The sequence below is a fragment of the Euprymna scolopes genome, chromosome 31, assembly GCF_053919585.1.
Source record: "Euprymna scolopes isolate OS-2025 chromosome 31, ASM5391958v1, whole genome shotgun sequence".
In the NCBI taxonomy this organism is placed as follows: domain Eukaryota; kingdom Metazoa; phylum Mollusca; class Cephalopoda; order Sepiida; family Sepiolidae; genus Euprymna; species Euprymna scolopes.
Genome location: NC_136512.1, coordinates 68,675,492 through 68,691,977, shown reverse-complemented (window position 1 = coordinate 68,691,977; position 16,486 = coordinate 68,675,492). Strand labels below are relative to the sequence as shown.

At 31.6% G+C, this 16,486-nt stretch overlaps 1 protein-coding gene across 1 annotated transcript in view; it reads right to left on the bottom strand.

The window, feature by feature from the left end:
- The window catches only part of LOC145255803 (dynein regulatory complex subunit 2-like), a 59,333-nt gene that overhangs the window by 27,438 nt on the left and 15,409 nt on the right, over window positions 1–16,486 (bottom strand). The window lies entirely within an intron of this gene.

Sequence of the window (16,486 nt, the reverse complement as noted above, 5' to 3'; positions counted from 1 at the left end):
ATATGTATACAATATATCTATACAATATATATATACAATGTATATATATACAGTATATGAAATAAAATCGAGGTGGAAGGACCTGGATACTCAACGTTTCACCCGATTCATGCGGGCTTCTTCAAGAGGGATGGTCATTGACGAGAGAGTCGGAGGATTGGGGCTATATATAATGATGGGGGAGAGCAGCGTGTTTTCCTTATGTAAATTACATGTCATATATACATGTATATACATTTTATGAGAGGAAAAAAATGATCATCTAAGTTTTTAAGTCCCTCGGAAAGTCACGAATAAAAATGATTGCATACACTTTTACTCTCATCACGATGATAAAGTAAAAAGAGGTATTCTAATAGGATTTTTTCTTAGGCCCTGAGAATATACAGTTAAGAATACATCGTGGAAGAATTTGAGTATATCGAACGTCCATTCATGAACTTGCAAGACCCTCAACATTTTTTTGGCAAATACAAAAAGAAAAGCACTAAAAATTTACCATAACCGAAACCGAGACCATTCCTTAAATAGCCAGACACACAACAGACAATTAACATTACCAACTAATAAAAACAACGACACAATCTATAAGAACCTAAATAAGACAGGCATTCAAATAACAAAACTAAATTCTTTAACAATTAGGGATCTAACACGTAAAATTATAACTAATACCAACATTAACACCAAAGCCGGAATATATTCCATACCCTGCCTTGATTGTGGAAGAATATACGTAGGAGAAACCCAACGTAATTTAAATAAAAGAATATATGAACACAAAAGAGATATAAAAAAACAACAATACACTCAACGCCATATTTTGTCACATCATGGAAAACGACCACCATTTTGATTTTAACAAAGCAACTTTCCTCAAACACATACATAACAGATCCACACGACGTTCCAGCAATATAATTAAGCAAAGAAAAGGTTTTTTCCACGTTGCTCCCTTTCTGTCGAAAATAATTATTAAAGAAAACAACTTAGACACCGGTTAAACGCGATACAAAAAAAAAACAAAAAAAAAATTCGTAATTTCACTTAATTTTATTTTTATTTTACTTACTTACTGTATTTTATCATTATCTATTTTTAGACTCCATTTTATCACCTCCTATTCTTATTTTTAGACACCATCTTTTAAATTACTGCGCTATTTTATCCCAATTCAATTATTTCTAATTTAAAAAAAGATTCTTTTCGTAATCTCATGTCATTTTATTTACTTAATCTATCACCGCTATATTTCCAAACACAATTTTTAATCTCTACGATATTTTATCTTTTAGACGTAATCCACTACACTAGTTTACTCTAATTTAGTTGGGTTTTTTTTCTCTCATAAAATGTATATACATGTATATATGACATCTTATTTACATAAAGAAAACACGCTGCTCTCCCCCATCATTATATATAGCCCCAATCCTCCGACTCTCTCGTCAATGACCATACCTCTTGAAGAAGCCCGCATAAATCGGGCGAAACGTTGAGTATCCAGGTCCTTCCACCTCCATTTTATTTCATATCGTCGGATTTAATCCAGCTCAACAATCATAAAATATATATATACAATGTATATATATATATATATATATATATATATATATATATATATATATATACAATATATATATACACACAATATATATATATATACAATATATATATATATATACGCACAATATATATATATATACAATATATATATACACACAATATATATATATACAATATATATATACACACAATATATATATATACAATATATATATACACACAATATATATATATACAATATATATATACACACAATATATATATATACAATATATATATACACACAATATATATATATACAATATATATATACACACAATATATATATATACAATATATATATACACACAATATATATATATACAATATATATATACACACAATATATATATATATATATATATATATATATATATATATATATATATATATATATACAATAATGCCCAACAATACATAATATTCATCATAACTCATATCCTGGAAGTTGATTTGACAGCCAGTTTGCGGCACTCACTTAGTGAAAATTTCTTTTAATATTGTTATTATTTTTATATGCTAACTCGTGTCCACGGAGTTTTCTAGGAACCGCAATGATATAACCTTCAAATACAACTCTTTTCACAAAATTATTATAATTTAAAAATTCAACATATTAAAATACTTCCAATAGTAAAAATATTGCAATGTAATTAAGACTTTAGTATAAAAAAATTGAAATATAAAAATTGAAATATAATAAAAAAAATTGAAATATAAAAATTAAAAGTGTTTTTGATATAGATGTACATAAGAATACTTTGATAAGCATGTTTTAACTTTAATAGGGATGATATAATAAAATTGTGGGGTGTTTGTTCGGACCGGACCTCCATAGAATGGAAATATGTCACAAAGTTTAACAAGGTTTTTTAATATAGATCCACAGAATATTGTGATAAGTGCTTCAGTGTGAACAGGTATGGTATAATAAATTATGGGGTTTATCTATTTTATTTTTACTTTCATCATATTTTGCTTTGGTTTTGATACCCCCAAATTCAACCCAAATTTACAGCCCTTCCTTTTCATAACATATCATAGTTTCATAAATCAGTGCCTATTTTCTGTAGGCTGCTTTTGAACCCAGTCAACAACGGGTAGTTTTGCTCGTATATATATATATATATATATATATATATATATATATATATATATATATATATATATATATATATATATATATGGTTTGAGGTACAGAATTTATATACAGTTTTGAAAATAATAAGTGGAAGTTTCTCAAGAGCTCTTTCGGCTATCATCTCATCAGGAGAAAATCGATAGCGTACAAAATAATATTATGTCGAAAATAAAGAGTTCTAATGGGAACTTATTAAATGTGCCAAAAGTACGGGGATACTAAAATAAATTTATTAACGTTTAAAAAACGATTTAAATATTGGCACAACGAGGAGAAAGGAAAAAAAACGGGAGAAAAGATTCAAAGTTCCCCAAAGAGAAACAATGCGTTGGATGTTTCCTTTTGCCGGCACAAAGAAGGTTGACGCACCGCAATAGAGACAGACTCCAAAATCTTTAAATGGTTTCTGGAGTCCGCTCTATGTAGCGCCTCGAACCATTCTATTTTATATCTATTGGCACAACACGGGTTGTCAACCAAATGCTGGCCAATAGCAGAGTCCAAGACTGCAGAAAGAGGGAGACCACCAGACCCCATCCTCCCTTGTCTGATCTTTGATGGAACATGCTGGTTTATACGAATCAAAAGATGCAAGGATGTTCGCCCAACATAACCAGCATCGCACTGGCATATAAATTGATATATATATATATATATATATATATATATATATATATATATATATATATATATATATATATATATATATATATATATATATAAAAGTGAACGTGTCTGTGTGTCTGCGTGCATTTCCCTACGCAATAACTCTGTCAATTTTTAGTCTATAGACTCGAAATTTGAAATACCGGGTACTGAGATTTGGGAAAATCGATGTGACGGGTGTCAGCTAGAAATTTGGCTGTTAAGGGGTCAAATTTCAACGATTTGACCTTTAAGAACTCTACAAAACTCCTCCGACAATTTTGGGTCTAGACACTTGAAATTTTAGATATAGGTTCCTTGAACCTGGATCTAACTTAATAAAGTGATTTGAGCCCGAAACAATAAATTTTTAGGGGTCATAATAGGGGTCAAAGTTTTAAAAAATTAACCATTTTTTTTTTTTTTTTGCTTTTTTAGCACAGCATACACCTCCAAACACCCGAGCAACGCCGGGCACCCCTGCTAGTATATATATATATATATATATATATATATATATATATATATATATATATATATAAATTGATATGATATATATATACAATATATATATATATATATATATATATATAAATTGATATGATATATATATACAATATATATATATACAATATATATATATAAATTGATATGATATATATATACAATATATATATATACAATATATATATACAAATTGATATGATATATATATACAATATATATATATACAATATATATATACAAATTGATATGATATATATATACAATATATATATACAAATTGATATGATATATATATACAATATATATATATATATATATATATATATATACAATATATATATACAAATTGATGTGATATATATATATATATATACAATATATATATTATTTATATATATACAATATATATATACAAATTGATATGATATATATATACAATATATATATAAATATATATATACAATATTATATATACAATATATATATAAATATTATATATACAATATATATATACTATATATATATATATATATACTATATATATATATATACTATATATATATACAATATATATATATATATATATATATATATATATATATATATATACTGAAGACAAATTCTATGAAGACCGAGAAGCTCCTACTCCTCGGTGACTTCAATGCCTGTGTTGGCAAGGATCACCAAGCGTGGTCAGGTATCATCGGACATCATGGGATAGGAAAGTGCAACAGCAATGGTCTTCTGCTGCTCAGAACCTGTGCCACCTATGGACTGACCTTAACCAACACAATGTTCCGTCTCTCAACCAGAAACAAAACTTCATGGAGGCATCCTCGCTCCAAGCATTGGCACATGATTGACTACCGCAAGATGTGCTGGTGATGAAAGCTTTGTGCGGTGCCGACTGCTGGACAGACCACCGCCTCATTGTTTCCAAAATCAGACTGCAAATAAAGCTCAAAAGAAGACCACAAGGTCAAAAAGTTGCCAAACGAATGAATGTCAACAAGCTGAAACTGCCCGAAGTTCAGGAAGAACTCCAAACCACCCTAACAAGGCAACTCTCTGAACTCGTCCAACAATTGGGAGTCTCTCAGCAAGACAATCCACGCCACTGCTCTCCAGGTACTGGGTCCAAAAACCAGAAACCATCAAGACTGGTTTGATGAGAATGATGCGAAGATACAGAATCTGCTAACAGAGAAGCACCGGCTCTTCAAGATCTACCAAAATAACCCAGACTCCACTTCAAAGAAATACGCCTACTGTGGTAAGCGAAGTGAAGTCCAGAAAAAACTGCTCATCATGCAAGATACCTGGCTCAGTAACAAAGCCGACGAGATCCAAGGCTACGCCGATAGGCACGACATGAAGCGTTTCTACGAGTCCTTGAAGTGTGTCTATGGACCAACGACATCAGGCACATCTCCCCTGCTCGGTGCAGATGGTTCATTCATCACTAAGAAAAATGAAATCCTCGAGAGATGGGTTGAACACTTTGACAGTGTCCTGAATCGTCCTTCAGACATGAATGATGAAGCCATTCAACGACTACCTCAAGCGCCAATCAACCATGCCCTCGACACACCACCCACAGAGGAGGATATTGTAACAGCTACCAGGCAAATGTCGACTGGCAAGGCACCTGGCTCCGACGCCATCACAGCCGAAGTATTCAAGTCCGGTGGTCGCTATCTCATCCTCAAACAAACAGAACTGTTCCAAGAGTGTTGACAAAGCGAAACTCTACCTTAAGACTTCAAAGACGCAACAATTGTTCACATCTACAAAAAGAAGGGCAACAAACAGTCTTGCGATAATCACTGAGGTATCTCTCTCCTCTCAATCGCAGGCAAAATACTGGCTCGTGTTCTTCTAAACCGACTTCTGAAACACCTGGAACAGGGTCACCTTCTAGAAAGCCAATGTGGTTTTTGCACAGGTCGCGGAACCATCGATATGATATTTGCCGCTTGCAAACTCCAAGAGAAGTGCAAAGAACAATATCAAGACCTCTACATGACTTTCGTTGATCTCACAAAGGCTTTCGACTCAGTGAGCAAGGAAGGCCTGTGGAAGATCATGTCAAAGTTTGGTTGCCCGGACGAGTTCGTGAATATTGTAAGACAGTTCCATGATGCCATGATGGTGCGAGTAACTGATGACGGTGACATCTCAGCCCCTTTCCCGGTAACCAACGGCATAAAACAAGGTTGCGTGCTAGCACCAACGCTTTTCAGCATGACGTTTTCGGCAATGCTGATTGATGCCTTCAGAGAAGTTACTCCTGGCATCCAAATCCAGTACCGGTGTGATGAGAAGCTCTTCAATGCAACTGGAAGTGGACAAATTTTCTTCAGCATGTGAGAACTTCGGTCGTACAATAAGTATGAGCAAGACAGAAGTCATGCACCAGCCCGCTCCTGGAAACACGTACCAGGAACCGAACATCCAAGTAAATGGTCAGAGCTTGAAAGTAGTAGACCATTTCACCTACCTTGGCAGTACACTCTCTCGTGCTGCCAACATCGACATCGAAATCATCAACCGCATTGCCAAGGCCAGTAACTCCTTTGGCAGACTAAAGAAAACAGTCTGGGAACGAAGAGGAATTCAGCAGTACACAAAGGTCAAAGTGTACAAAGCAATGGTCCTGACATCTCTTTTATATGGTTGTGAAATGTGGGTCCTCTACAGACGTCACGAAAAACAACTAAACCACTTCCATCTTCGATGTCTTCAGAACATCTTGAACATTCGCTGGCAAGACAAGATCCCAGACACTGATGTTCTCGAGAGGTCCAAACTTCCAAGCGTCATCACTACGATCCGCAAAGCGCAAACCCCCTGGGTAGGCCACGTGTATCTGATGACAGACTCGTGCATACCAAAACAACTGCTCTATGGTGAACTCCGGTGCGGAATGAGAACAGCTGGTGGACAGCGCAAATGGTTCAAAGACACTCTGATGTCCTATATGAAAGACTTCAACATCGACGTGAACTCATGGGAAAGCAGTGCTTCCGACAGGCCAACCTTACGCCGCTTGGTACACGAGAGCTTTCTGCTCGCGGAGGGAAGACGAACTGAATCTGCAAAAGAGAAGCGCGCTGTGTGAAAAGCCCGATATGCTGAAGTGGCCGTCTTCAGAAACTGGTGTCCAACATATGGCAGGGGCTTCAGCCACCTGCGGACACACAACTAGTTGTCTATGGTCACATTCGACTCCGATTGACGAACATGCACATACACATACACACATATATATATATATATATATATATTTATACTATATATATATATACTATATATATATGCAATATATATATATACAATATATATATATATACTATATATATATACTATATATATATATGCAATATATATATATATACAATATATATATATATGCAATATATATATACAATATATATGCAATACATATATATACAATATATATATACAATATATATATATATATATATATATATGCAATATATATATATATATATATATATATGCAATATATATATATACAATATATATGCAATATATATATACACTATATATATACAATACATATATATATACAATATATATATATACAATATATATATATATATACAATATATATATATATATACAATATATATACAATATATATATACACTATATATATACAATACATATATATATACAATATATATATATACAATATATATATATATATACAATATATATATATATATACAATATATATATATATACAATATATATATATACAATATATATATATATACAATATATATATATATACAATATATATATATATATATATATATATATATATAAAATATATATATATACAATACATATATATAAACAATATATATATATACAATACATATATACAAGAATAAAAAAGCATTGGAAATAGAATTGAATCCAAAGTATAGCCCTATAGCTTTTTACAACCGTAATGATGGCACGGAAATAGAATTGAATCCAAAGTATAGCCCTATAGCTTTTTACAACCGTAATGATGGCACGGAATGAAGATTGGAGAAAAGCTATAGGGCTATACTTTGGATGCAATTCTATTTCCATGTGCCTAGCCATTCATAGCTATCTTGTTTGTATACTTTTTGGCATACCATCCCTATATCCTTTTGCATTTCCAATGCTTTTTTATTCTTGTTAATTAGTATTTTTACTTACAGTCTTATTTTTAAACTTACATTCATGATAGTATTGTCTTTTTTAGGAGGCGGCTCATTGATGCCTCCATTAGTAGCAGGTCGCTTCCTGCTGGGTTTTAGGTCTTTGGGTTTTGGGCCTTAGGAGTTGCCTCTTGGTCCTCCATCGGTTCTATATTACATAGAGAGTGCTACCGCCTCTCTGATAAAACAGTTAGAGTATTATAAAGTTCTAAAATGTTCATACCTTCACTATTAAATTTTTCTTGGTTCATTCTTTGGCGTTTTGGCAAAGATTTGGCAGTTTTTGATATTTATATTTATAATAGTTTGTGCATGAGGCAGCTTTTTTCCCCTCGGGATCCCTGTTATACCGTGCTTTTGAGTCAGCACGTGAGGCAGCCTTCTTTGCCTCAGGATTTGCATGATACTTAATTTTTATTATTTCAGCATTTTTCTGATAGTATTATTTTTGCTCAGATAATACCTTGACTTTGTTTTTTTCATAGTCTATATTTCTCTGAGCTTTTTTACTACGTGCTGACTTTGGCATTTTTTATTAAATGTAAACATATAACACTTATGTGTATCTTACTATAATATCACTTATCTTATAGCAAGACAACTCTCGTAGAATTGAGATACTGCCCCGTCACCAATAGTTAAAGTGTGGAACGGTATATACACCAATAGTGTAGTTGTTTACTTTATATGAAGTCCTAATCAGTGACAGTGTGAGGTTACTTGGTTAATTTATTGTAGTTTATTTTAGAAAACTTACTTGTTTTTATTAGTAGATTGTGTATAGTAGCCACAATATCTAATTATTTTTGTGGCTAGGGCTTGGATTTTGATTCTTTTTGGTCAGCTTCCAGTGAGTTCTTAGAAGATGACTTTCTTGCAGTTTCTTTTGCGGTTAATTTAACTTATTTCCTTTGGCGTTTGGTGAGTTCTTAGAAGAACTGGTCTGATCTACTTTTCTTAGCGAGCGAAGAGATTCAGCTGCATTTAACAATGGCTGCTATAGTGTATTTTTGCGCATGCGTGAGAATTTCAAGTTTCCTCCTTATTTTTCAATAGTTTGACAGTAGTCATGTGTCTTTCTGCCAAGAGCGACAGACGTCAGTGTTAGCCGTGATCGTCTAGAGGTTAGGACCCCACGTTGTGGCCGTGCTAACCTAGGTTCGAATCCTGGTTACAGCATTGACATTTTGTACATATTTTACAGTCCAAAATCTGAAGAATTATTTGTTTTTATAACATTGTTTTTTGACGTCGTACTTGCTGATAGGTTACTCTTATAACAATTTTGATCAACTGAGATAAAGATTTTGTGGTTTCATTAACGCTGGTGGGTTACTGTTTAAAGAAAAACCCTTAATGTTCACCTCAAATATTCAGTGTCCAAGAAATATAGGCCACTGGCAAACTGGAACGTCTGTGAGCATCCGGTGTATTATTTGGAGCTGTCCCTTTTGAGAGAAGTTCCGTGTTCGAAGTGGTCTGTCTACATTGGGTATATAGTGTTTAAAACTTGTTATTACACGTAATCTTATTTAATTATGGAGTTAGCTAAAAAGCGATGGGTCACTGCACTTCTCCGTGTAAAGAGCAGTCGATTGATGCTTGAACTGTTGTCAGAGACCGTTCGTACACCGAGATACATCGTCTCAAAAGAAAGAAGAAAGAAGAAGAAAGAAGAAAGAAGAACAATTGGCCATTTTTGTATCCTTTTTTTGCTCTCTTTTGACATTTTAACCGACTTCTGACACTCGCTGGATTCGTAAGACGCTTCTCTGTAAGAATATGTGCTTTTTGAAACTTATAAGTTGATTTTAGTTGAGATTTGGATAGTTTTGTTTTGTAGGCGTATATAGGCGTGTACGGGTCATCCCTATATAGAGAGTGCTACCGCCTCTCTGATACTATATATATATATACTATATATATATATACTATATATATATACTATATATATACTATATATATACTATATATATATACTATATATATACACTATATATATAGCATATATATACTATATATATATACCATATATATATATATACTATATATATATATATACTATATATATATTATATATATACTATATATATATATACAATATATACATACAATATATACTATATATATATACAATATATATATATAAAGAATATATATATATATACAATATATATATACAATATATATACAATATATATATACATATAATATATATACAATATATATATACATATAATATATATACAATATATATATACATACAATATATATACAATATATATATACGTACAATATATATATATATATATATACATATACAATATATATATACAATATATATATACACAATATATATATACACAATATATATATTCACAATATATATATATACACAATATATGTATACACAATATATATATACACAATATATGTATATACACAATATATGTATACACAATATATATATATACACAATATATGTATACACAATATATATATGTATACACTATATATATATATATTCACAATATATATATATATATATTCATAATATATATATATATATATACACAATATATATATATATATATATTCATAATATATATATATTCACAATATATATATATTCACAATATATATATATATTCACAATATATATATATTCACAATATATATATATTCACAATATATATATATTAACAATATATATATATTCACAATATATATATATTCACTATATATATATATATTCACAATATATATATATTCACTATATATATATATTCACTACATATATATATATATATATATATATTCACAATATATATATATATATATATATATATATTCACAATATATATATATATATTCACAATATATATATATATATATATATATTCACAATATATATATATATTCACAATATATATATATATTCACAATATATATATTCACAATATATACATATTCACTATATATATATATATATATATATATATATATATATATATATTCACAATATATATATATATATATATTCACAATATATATATATATATTCACAATATATATATATATATTCACAATATATATATATATTCACAATATATATATATATTCACAATATATATATATATATATTCACAATATATATATATATTCACAATATATATATATATATATTCACAATATATATATATATATTCACAATATATATATATATTCACAATATATATATATATATATTCACAATATATATATATATATATATATATTCACAATATATATATATATATATTCACAATATATATATATATATTCACAATATATATATATATATATATTCACAATATATATTCACAATATATATATATATATATATATATTCACAATATATATACATATATTCACAATATATATACATATATTCACAATATATATACATATATTCACAATATATATATACATATATTCACAATATATATATACATATATTCACAATATATATATACATATATTCACAATATATATACATATATATATATATATATTCACAATATATATATATATATTCACAATATATATATATTCACAATATATATATATTCACAATATATATATATATATATATATATATTCACAATATATATATATATATATATATATATATATATATATATATATTCCAGGTTGTTTGAGACGAAATAGGTTCATTCTATAGTGGGATTTCGTCACGTTTTGCTTGACCTGTCTTAGTTAATAGAGTTTCTCAAGTGTGTGACGCCTTTGCTCATGTTGCAGAGTGCTCGCCTCGCATGCAAGAGGCTCAGGTTTTAAATCTCAAGTTCAGGTACGTCTAACTGATGAGCCCAAATGAAGGCGAAACTCGAGTCTTGAACTTCCGGTTTGTTGGGTGTCATCGCTCTTGTGAGCTACAACGTTGTTTGACTGTGGAAATATATATATATATATATATATATATATATATATATATATTGGCATATAAGACAACCTTTAAAGTTAAAAAAATCATCTTTAAAAACTAATATTTCATAAGATACCGGGTGTTGCACTCTCCAGCCTAGGCTAAACAAACGTGGGTTTGTGATTTAGCAGTCATCTTATAGAACCGATATTAAAATTTTCTCCAATTTTGTACCTCATCTTATCTGACGGTCGCCTTATATGCCGAAATATACGGTATGTATTTATATGCTCACTTTCTTGGGTGGAGCATACTAGTAAGTGAAATAACAAACTACAATCAATGTATAAATGCAAATGGAGTTTCCAGTATTTACCAATGTTTATTGTTGTTGTTGCACCTACTTTTGCAGCAGCCAATGGAATGCCGACTGTTTTGTTTCGATCTCAGGAGATAGTTGCTTATCCAGCTGTAATGAAGAGCTGTGATATACTAAAACAGTCTGTCTAAAGATGTTTAAAGACATTTTCTGTAGGCTGTTTTTGAACCCAGTCAACGACGAGTACTTTTGCTAGTATATATATATATATATATACCAGGTGCTAGGTATATATATATATATATATATATATATATATATATATAATAATTTTTAATACTTACAGACACTAGTGTTTCATCCTTTTGGGAATCATCAGTGTAGAGTGACACGGTTACTACCGGTTGGGAGATTCGAACCTGGTCACAAAGCCATCTCTGACTCCATTAGCAAGGAGCAAACCACACGGCCAATCTCAACCAATGTATATATATATATAAGTTTTATTTCCCTAAGAATCATTCTGGACTATATATAAAATAATTGTTTCTTATATAATCACACACACACACACACATACACATATGTATATATCTATACTATAGAAATAAAAATTTTCAATTTTGTATTCTAATACAGATATTAATTTCAATACTCCATATATGGTCTGATAGTAGATCTGTAGAGATAGAGAATAGTCTCAGGTGTGAGAAAGTGTTTAGAGCAATAAAGAGAAACGACTTCACGAAGAACAGAAAGTCCAAATGCAATTTCTGATATAATAGTGAATCTCTGAAATAAAATTTCAGAATACTTTTTCAGAATCATATTCTCTCTGAGCAATGAGAGTGAAGTGTGAGCAGCTTACAAAGATTTTATGCTGACGGACTGAAAATCTGGTCTGGAGTAAAAGACTCCAAATGTTAGATATCTTGGCCTCTTATAGGGATGGCCTTGAATATGATGGGGGGGGGGTCGCTTTCGATAGGAGCATCTTTATTGTTCCGATTTGTTTCGTTTACTGTCCCTCTTCCAACACACACACACACACACACACACATGCACGCACACACACAAACACACATATAAACACATACAAACACATACACACAAACACACACACACACACACACACAAACACACACACACGCACACATATAAACACATACAAACACATACACACACAAACACACACACACACACACACGCACACTTCCGTTTTCTTTCTTACCTTACCTTCATGTTCTTGGATCTGAAAATTAGCTTTGTAGAGATAGAGGCATAATCATATTGACACATCGGTTCCCATTAGATCACCGAAGTTAAGCAACGTTGAACTTGGTCAGTACTAAAATGGGTGACCATTTTGGAATTTCAAGTGCTGTATGTGCTCTCCGCTTATGTCGGCACTGTTTCCAGTCGTCCACGACTTCTCCTTGCCACTGGGCTCAAGTTGTGCCAACTCAGGAGATTGTGCAACTCTTGCCTCACGATCTCACATGCAGCTACCCTTACAAGGAGTATCCATTGTATTTTGAGACTGAACGGAGGCTTCTAGAGATAGAGAAGAATCTTAGGTGTGAGAAGGTGTTCAGAGCGATTGAAAAAACTCACTTCACGCGAAACAGAAAGCCTAAATGCGATTTCTGATGCAATACAGAATATCAGTCGAAATAAATTTTATGATAAATTAATTTTTATCTATTGCGGACTATTATTCTCATCTTTTTATTAGTTGTTGCTTCACAACGTTTCGGCGAACTATTCCTCTGGCCTTCGTCAGGTGGTAACTGCGACGGATAGGAATCTCGAATCTCCTAATTGTATTCTCAGCAATCACTGCATTTTGGCCAAGTAAGCCTATGACGAAGGCCAGAGGAATAGTAGTCTGCAATAAATAAAAATTAATATAAATAATACTCCTCTCAATAATGAATTCCAATTAAAATAATATGAATTTTATGAGTTGAATTCAAAAAGAAATTTTCTCGCGGTGATGAAAGTGAAATGTGAGCAGCTCAAAAAGATATCTATTGATTGACAGGGAATCTTGCATTCCGCCATATTACCTCCTCTGTTTTCTAGACGGTGACAGATGATTCAGTGTCCCTGACGAAACATCTTCCAACAGATATTATGTATTATGATATATAATGTGATATTATTTTTCTCATTTACTATTAACATTTTATAGGAAAATAAGTGGAGCAACATTTTATAGGAAAATACGTGGAACAACATTTTATAGGGAAATAAGTGGAGCAACATTTTATAGGAAAATACGTGGAGCAACATTTTATAGGGAAATAAGTGGAGCAACATTTTATAGGAAAATAAGTGGAGCAACATTTTATAGGGAAATAAGTGGAGCAACATTTTATAGGAAAATAAGTGGAGCAACATTTTATAGGAAAATAAGTGGAGCAACATTTTATAGGAAAATAAGTGGAGCAACATTTTATAGGAAAATAAGTGGAGCAATGTGAACAATTCTTACTTTTATTTAATAAATGTGTAATATTTATTTCTTGTAATTAAGTTAACTTTCTTTTTTATGTGAAACACTCGTAAAAGTAAATAAACATATATTTCTTACAGAAAAGTATTATTCTTATGCCAAACTACTTTTAATAATAGAAATACTACTACTACTACTACTACTACTAATATTAATACTGGTGGATGCTCCAACGAACTACAAGCCCTTGTACCTCCTCAACATAAATACCCCCGACAAACCCGACAAGCAGCAAAGTCCCACCCCTACACAATAGAGATCCCTAAATGTAAGAAAGCCTTCTACTCTAATAGTTTCTTCCCCAGAATTGCTAGACTTTGGAATTCCCTTCCAGGTTCCTGCTTCCCCGACTGTACTGACATGCAGAAGTTCAAGTGTGATATAAACAGACATCTTGCTATTCAAATCCCTATATAGTCTCCCTGCAACTAATATCCCCTCATAGTAGCCCACTACATCAAAGTGGCACTGTGGTTTGTTTGGAGTGAAAATGTAATAAAAAAAATAACATAATAATAATACTAATACTAACAATTAATCTAAGAATGTGATAAATTTCTTCGTTGGGAACACCAAATCATCTGTTACCGTCTAGAAAACAGGGGAAGTAATGCAACAATGAAATGTCTCGAGGAATATGCCGGAATACCCCCCAAATGTTAGATATCTCAACCTCTTACAGGAATTACCTTGGCCATGGGGCATCGATTTTATAGGATCATCATTTTTTGTTCTATTTTGTTTCTTTGTTTACTGACCCTGTTCTAACCTACACTTGTTTCGACTTAATCAGAAGTGATTCCTATGAACGCTAAAAAGCAAATGGGTATAATTGCTTACACTCTTTCTTGATCGAGTGATAAAGGCTGGATATGTGCGCCATTAAACTCTTTTACCTTGTCATCCCAGCCAAAAGGCTGGGATCGGTGTTGAGTAGCCCTTCTTGGTTTCATTTCATTTGACCAGCTGTTGAAGAAACTTTCCAGCTGATTTTCTTGACCAAGTTTTATAATTTGACACTGGCTTACTACATTCACATATAAGTGTTACTTTCTGGAGCTTGGAAAGATTTCCATTGGCTTAAAATACTTTTGAGCTCACATGTTGCCAAGATCGCTGGAAAAATGGTTGGATCACTCCACCGCTCCAGTAGGTATCTCATTGCAAATACAATCCTCTATCTGTATAAGAGCCAGGTCCATCCTAAAATGGAGTACTGTTGCCACAGTAGCTGCTCGACACGCCTCATCCTGCCTTGATAGAGTTCAAAACCGACTTCAAAACCTACTAGGTGATGCCCTTTTCTCTTCCCTGCAACCTCTTTCCCACAGAAGAGATGCTGCGAGCCTGTCTCTGCTCTGTCATTATTTTCATGGCAAGTGCTGAACTGAACTCTAAGCTATGGTTCCCCCTTGACAAACTTTCACAAAAAACACTCGACAAGCTGCAACCACTATAAACGATTTCCTCTTCTGTCTACCTGTGCCTAAGTCTAAATGCAGTCTCTATGAACAAAGCTCCTTTCTCAGAACTACCCACCTATGAAACACTTTTCCACTGGACTGCTTCTTGGTTGAATGCAACATAGTAGCCTTTAGAC